The sequence below is a fragment of the Castor canadensis genome, chromosome 1 (genome assembly GCF_047511655.1).
Source record: "Castor canadensis chromosome 1, mCasCan1.hap1v2, whole genome shotgun sequence".
In the NCBI taxonomy this organism is placed as follows: Eukaryota; Metazoa; Chordata; class Mammalia; order Rodentia; family Castoridae; genus Castor; species Castor canadensis.
This window is the reverse complement of record NC_133386.1, coordinates 131903206-131909951: the sequence shown is the minus strand read 5'-3', so window position 1 is coordinate 131909951 and position 6746 is coordinate 131903206. Positions and strand designations below refer to the sequence as shown.

The following is a 6746-nucleotide window of genomic DNA, read 5'->3' as shown; positions in this document are numbered from 1 at the left end:
TAGAATTCCTTCTGTATGTGGCAAACCTTTATCAAGGGGGAGGGCTGCCTGTGCCCTGGTCACCCCAGCAGTCCAAGGAGCAAGGGATTTGGAGCCAACAGATCTGGGTTTGAGTCCCAGACCTACTTTAAGTGGATGTATTCTTCAACAAATCACTTCATTTTTCTGAGCTGTGGTTCTCGCAGTTGTAACTGTGGATCAAGCCAAATACTGCCCACCCAGCCTACTTCCTAGAGTCCTTCTGAGACTCAATGGAGTTAATGGGTGTGAAAGAGTAAGACTCTTGCATATGTTAGTTATTATTCATATTATTACCCCCTCTAAGGAGCATTGACTGAAGTCTCTGGAATATGGATCCACAGACAGCTTTAATTCTCTTCCTTTTCCTGCTTCTTTCAGAATGCACAGGAAGGAAATGGACTTAAAACCAATTGGTCATCTGCCTGTAATCTCAACCTCTTTCCCAGAGAGTCCATGACACAATGAGGCAGAATCAGACATTATAATTTAATGTCATTCTATACATTGATTGAGCACCTACCATATGCCAGACGTTGGCCACACTGTGTGGAGAATCAAAGTTGGATAAAACATGTTCCTCGGCCACCTTGAGAAGCTTACCATTTAGTGGGAGAAACAGACATGGACATAAATAACTATAATGTACTGCTTGAAAATACAAGCACCATAGGAAAAATACAAATCAAGTGCACTGGGGCCAGAGGAGGGAATGATTCATTCCCCAAAAGGAGACTAGGGAAAGGCTCATCAAGAGAGTGGTACTAAAAGCAGAGGCAGGGTTTAGGTCTATCAGGAAGCATAAGAAAGGGCACTCAGGCAAGGGAACAGCAAGGGCAAAGGTATGACATATGGAGAGGAACGGTAATCAGAAACAGAATAGAATCAAGTGAGGTGTAGAGTCTGAACACAAACAAGAAAAATCACTGTGCCCACACTGAAACCCAGGCATGGATGCTGCTGTTTCACTGTTCTCATTGTTGGCTGAGGTCATCTTGGCCTCTGTTCCTCAATTGGAATTTCATAAAGGCCTTCCTTCAGCATGGAGAGCCTAAAAGCATGACCAGGGAACAGCACCCATTATTAGATTAAAAAAAACAATAAAGACTCTGGGCTAGAAAGTGCCAAGTCACAGCTACACCTCCCCAGCCCAGGTAAGAGCTCCACATTGGATGTGGAAATGACACCAACAATGGAGGATGACACCAGAGAACTGAAGCCTCTTGGCCTGGGTCACACACTATTTTTCTCCCCACTCTGTCCAGAAGGAGCCAGCTTCTTCTGAACAAAGTGTTGCCGTCAGAATGGCTCTGGCAGACCCTCAGCTGCAGCTGGACTCCAGGCATGGTCATGAGCCACCCCAGAGACTCATAGCTTCTCAGTCTTTCCATCCTTCACTATGAATTGGTTTTTATTGTGTAAATAATACGATGATAAGAACAGAAACCCCAAAAGTAAGGGAAAGAGGAAAGAGCACTCACTCACATGTTCTCTGTTTACATTTCTCCTTGTTCTTTCTTGCCCGTCTGTGAGTGTAATTGCTTTTGGCGTCTTTTATCACTGATATAATTATACATTTTATTTTTATTGCCCAGCATCATATCATGCAGCTTTTCTTCATTTTGCTACTCACTTGTGTCCATACAGGCTTGGACTTATTTCCCCAACACTGAACAAAGGAGGCTGAGGCCAGGTAAATGAGACTTCCCAAGCTGAACATGGTGGCGCATGCCTGAAATCCCAGTATCCAGAAGGCTGAGGCAGGGGGATTGTGAGTTCAAGGCCAGCCTGGTGTACATAGTGAGACTCTGTCTCAAAAAAGTAAATAAAATAAAAGGGAGTTCCCAAAAAAGTTTCATGTATTGAATGCTTGGTCCCCAGCTGGTGGTGCTCTTTTGACAGATGCTGGAATCTTTTGGAGATGGGTCCTAGCTGGAGGAAGTAGGTTACTGGGGGTGGGTCCATAGGGGTAACTTGTCCCTTCCTGTCTCTCTGCTTTCTGTCTGCCATCAGGCAGACAGCATCCTCCACATGCTCTGGTCACCATTACATTCAGCCTTACCTCAGGCCCAAAGTAATAGAGCCAGTAGACTACAGATTTAAGCATCTGAAAGCATGAGCCAAAATAAACAATTCCTTCCTTTAAATTGCTCTCTGAGGTATTTTGGTCACAGATATGGAAAGCTAGTTAACCCAATACATGATCTTCATTGATGACTAGTATCATTTTGCAGAGGAAAAACATGGCTTTGCTGCCACATGGACTTGGGTTTGAATCTCCTCTTATTTGCACCTAGCTGTCCCTGAGCAGACCACTCCATCTTTTTGAGTCTCAGGCCCTATTTGAAAAATAAGAATATTAGTACCACCCATTGGATTGCAGTGAGAATTACGATAACAAAAAGAAATGCTCGATAAATGGTAACTCCCCTTAGGGGACTGACTTAAGAGTCTATCTTGCTTTTTTTCTCTTGCCCACATTTTACCTTCTCTGGGCTCAGAAGGCCTCCTGGGCAAGTCCACCTAAATTCTGACAGGCATACCAATCTGCATATTCATATTCACTGAGCAAATGTGTCATCTTTTACTTATGCTTTCTCCTCTGTTTTCCAGTTTTTCACTATTTCCAATAATGGCACAATAAATATCAGTGTATTTTGCTCACCCATCCTTTAAAAATCATTTCTCCTGAATAATCCCTGGGACTAGGATCACTAAGATAGGTTAGAAACATATGATTGGCTTTTGATGTGTATTTTCAAATTGTCTGTCAGAAAGTTTACACCTGTTATGCTTGTCACCAAGTGGTATAGAGAACCACGTGGGCTACCTGAGAGGCCCTTGGCCTCTCACTGAAAGCTCCTGTTCCTACTTTCTTTTCCCAACATGCCTCCCGAACTCCCACAACACGAGTCAACTGACTATCCCGTAAGCATCTCCTCAGAAAGATGCTCCCATGCGTTTGTGCCTTTGTACTTCCTATTATTTTCTGCCAACCTTGTCCACGGGTATCTTTCCATAAAGATACCCTCTTACCTTACAGCCCAGCCTCTATGGAACTAGAAATTTCTGTACTCTCTTCAAGACCCAACTCAAATACCCCATACTCTGTGAACTAGTTCCAATTCTCCAAGTTGGGTAAGTCATCCTTTCCACATCTGGTACCTAGAGGGATTCTTGGCATCCCAATTGTTCACTAAGAGACACTTATCCCCTAATCCCAGGTACATACCACAATCTGTGTGATTCTCTCTCCTCTCCCTCCTCCCTTCCTCTCGTACTAGGCAATAACCAGGTTATGCCAATTCATCTAAATACTCTTGGATCCACTTATCTCTGTCTTTTTATCATCATTGGCTATCACTTCTCATTAGGATCCCTGCAATGGTCTCAAGTAGTAGTACTGGTAGTAGTAACTGTAGCACTAGTACTACTAGTAGTAGCAGGAGTGTGTGTGTGTGGGTGTGTAGGCATGTGTGTATGTTTATGGTCCAAAAGCCAAGATTTTTTCCAAAGCTTACAATAAAAGCAGTACTAATCTCTCTCTGCCCCACAGAGACAATTAGCTTCTTTTAACTCTTTCAGCTGTTTCTTTGGGATATATTTCCATTTTCCACATATGATACCTATACTGCTGTTTCTTAATTTTAAGTTCAAACATTATCTTCTGACTTTGAACAATGGATTTCTCTAATACCATTGTCCTCCCCCATCCTCTAATATAATTAGATCTACAATCACATCACAATTTTCAGTTAAATAATTTTGTAGTGTTTACATTATAGCCAGAGTTTCCATTAAAAATATTTGCCCTCTGAGATGGCAGCATCCCCTCTGGGACGCTATCTCTCCTGGTGAGGTCTGAGCCTGCTGGGGGCAAGCAGAACACTCAGAGATCGGGGTGATATGTGGGAAGTGAGGCAGGCTGGCTATTGGTTGGTGGGCACCAGAACAGTCTCTGGATCATTCCTACACATGGTTCCCTGTGCAGGTAGGTATAGTAAGAGGGTCTAGAGGTTGATGATCAGTACAGGCACTAACTGATGTAAACATTTGCCTGTCTCTTGGGCAGAGTTCTGGAGTTCCAGGCAATGCCAGGTATTATTTGTTTAGTTGCCAGATCCTGGAAGTTCTAGGGAGTTCTAAGATGGAGAGAAGGGGCTTGGAAGTATGAAAATAGCCAGCCATATGAAGAGAGGGAATAGAAATGCAAGATCTGAGAAGTGGCAAGATCATCAGATGCTAGAGCAGAACTAAAAGCAATTCTACATGGCTGGACCATAAAGGACAGGGAATAGTTGCTAGAGCTAAGGAAATAGATATAAGATATAGATCAAGGCCCCTGGCACCTGTCTGAGGTTCCAATAACATTATTATTGATAAAACCCCTACTTTACAGTTGTCTATATGTTATAACATTCATTCCCACACTCTTTGTCCTCCTCAGAATTACAGGCAGTATAGAAACTTGCACATTACATTTTTTTCAAACCTCTTTGGTAGATGGAAGGTGTTGGTAGGAGATTAAAAAAGTGTGTGGAGGGAAGAAGCTCTTGTTTGATCCTGCTTTCTGGTGGTACCTCTGGCAAAAGCAGCAGCAGCACAGCCCTGGGATCCCCTTGAGTCATTCATCCTCATCAGTGGCACTCCTAGTAGACCAGTACCTACTGGGGGCCGGTTTTGTCCAGAGTGACATTTCCTTTTATTCTCTTCTAACCCTTCTAAGTCCTTTTTTCTTTGGGCTATGCCATATATCCAATATCTTCATAAATAATTTCCTACATTAACTCTCTTCTTACCTGAAATAATCTAGAGCAGCACTGTCCAACAGAATGTTTTGTGATAGTGGAAATGACCTATTTAGTATCTGCTAGCCATATGTGGCCAGTGAATTCTCAAAATATGTGGCTAATGTGACCAAGGATCGGAATTTTCAACTTCATTTAACAATTTAAATCTAAATAGCCATATGTAATTAATGGGTACTGAACTAGACAGCATGGATCTAGAGTGATTTGCTTTCCTGACAGGACATCTACTGATACAGACCTGGATACAGAAAGTAGTTGTGGGAAACTGACCTTCAAAGATGGAAAGATGGAAATCTGGGATTGTAATATGAACTGAATGGACTTGAATTCAGTCATGACCTTACTGCCAGTAGAAAATGGGATACTGTGTCAAGGAAGAACCCCAACCTCATGGGAGATAACAAGGAGTAACAGGAGTCTGACTTAGCTTGACACAACCCCAAAGGTGCTGAAAGTACACACCAAAGCTCAGTAGATCAGAGAAAGGCAGTTTATTACTCAGCACAGCAGATAGCCCCAGGTCCAAGGGGGCAGCTACACATGTAGTAGGGTAGTGCTGTTTGCTAAGGAACCCTAGGCTAAGGATTTAGAAGCTTTTATAGTAAGCAGTCAACAAGCCAGTCTCCTTCCCTGGGGAGTGAATCCTTGGTATAGTAGTCACACTGTGATCTCCTTGACCTATCTAATTCTTTTGTGACTAATTACAGAAGTAACTCAAGAGCAGAGAATTGTTAATCCTTGCAGTTTGGCATACTTAACAAAAGTGTACAGTGACACTTGGAGCTTCCAGTGGATTGCATCTCCCAGCGACTAATACTCTATGGCATACAACAGAAAAAGTTACCTGTGAATATCTGGAATAAAAGGCCTATTGTAAGTGAGTTTCTGGGAGACCAAATGACTGCTGAGAGGGACTGTTAAGATGAAAACTGACTAAAAGGATTTTAAGATGGACTGGCTTCTTCTGACAGTGCTGAAGTTCTCATCAAAAGAAAATTATAAGCTCAGAGTAATCAAATCTCAGTTCTAGGCATGTTCAGAGAAGCATAGCTTCTGTTATGGCTCTAAAATAATTTTTTAAAACTATGATATTGCAGGACTAATATCATTAAAAACCAGACCCTAACTTTGATCCTGCAGGCACAGAAATACAAGGTTAGTAGAAATCACAAATGCCTCAGATTTCTTACATGAAAGTTAGGGCACTGAATGGGAAGGAATAGGTCCCTAAAATTTAAGATGGAGACATTTTGGTTCAACTCATATAAATATGAGCATCTGAAATGCCTAAATTCTCCTGAGCTCCAGAAAAATTAAAAACTGAGCTTAAGCATCTTTGTAATTTCTTGGGGAAGCACACAAGTATGGTCATGTTTTGTCTTTGTTTTTTATTTTGGCAGTACTGGAGGTTGAACTCAAGACTCCACACTTGCTAGGCAGGTGCTCTAACGCTTGCACCACACTACCAGCCTGGACTGAGTTCCTTTTATGTGTGCTTCCTGCATAGCTAGAAGAACAGGCACACATCACCATGCCCAGCCATTTGTTGAGATGATACTTTGGGAACTTTTTGCCCAGGCTGGCCTTCTGAGTAGCTAGGATTACAGTTGTGAGCCACTATTCCAGGCATGTTTTTTGTTTTTTGTTTTCAATTAATCCCCATATATGGGGGAGAAAGGAAGGGAGGAAGACAAAGAGGGGGAAGGGAGAGAGACAGAAATTGAGAGAGCACATGTGCATTAAACTGCATCCCCGTATGTTTGAAGATGGAATGTAAAAGTTCAGAGCTCTTTCCAAGTAAAATGACTCTAGGTGTCCTATCTCCTCCAAATCACTTTGGCACTATGTCCCACTCTGCCTGTTAACTATTTTGGAGGCAGGCGAGTTCCATGTGGAAACAAAATTCCCAATCGTAAA

At 42.4% G+C, this 6746-nt stretch overlaps 1 protein-coding gene across 10 annotated transcripts in view; it reads left to right on the top strand.

Moving 5' to 3' along the window:
• Positions 1 to 6746, top strand: part of Emsy (EMSY transcriptional repressor, BRCA2 interacting) — a 124327-nt gene that overhangs the window by 20308 nt on the left and 97273 nt on the right. The gene's annotated exons all lie outside the window — the stretch shown is intronic.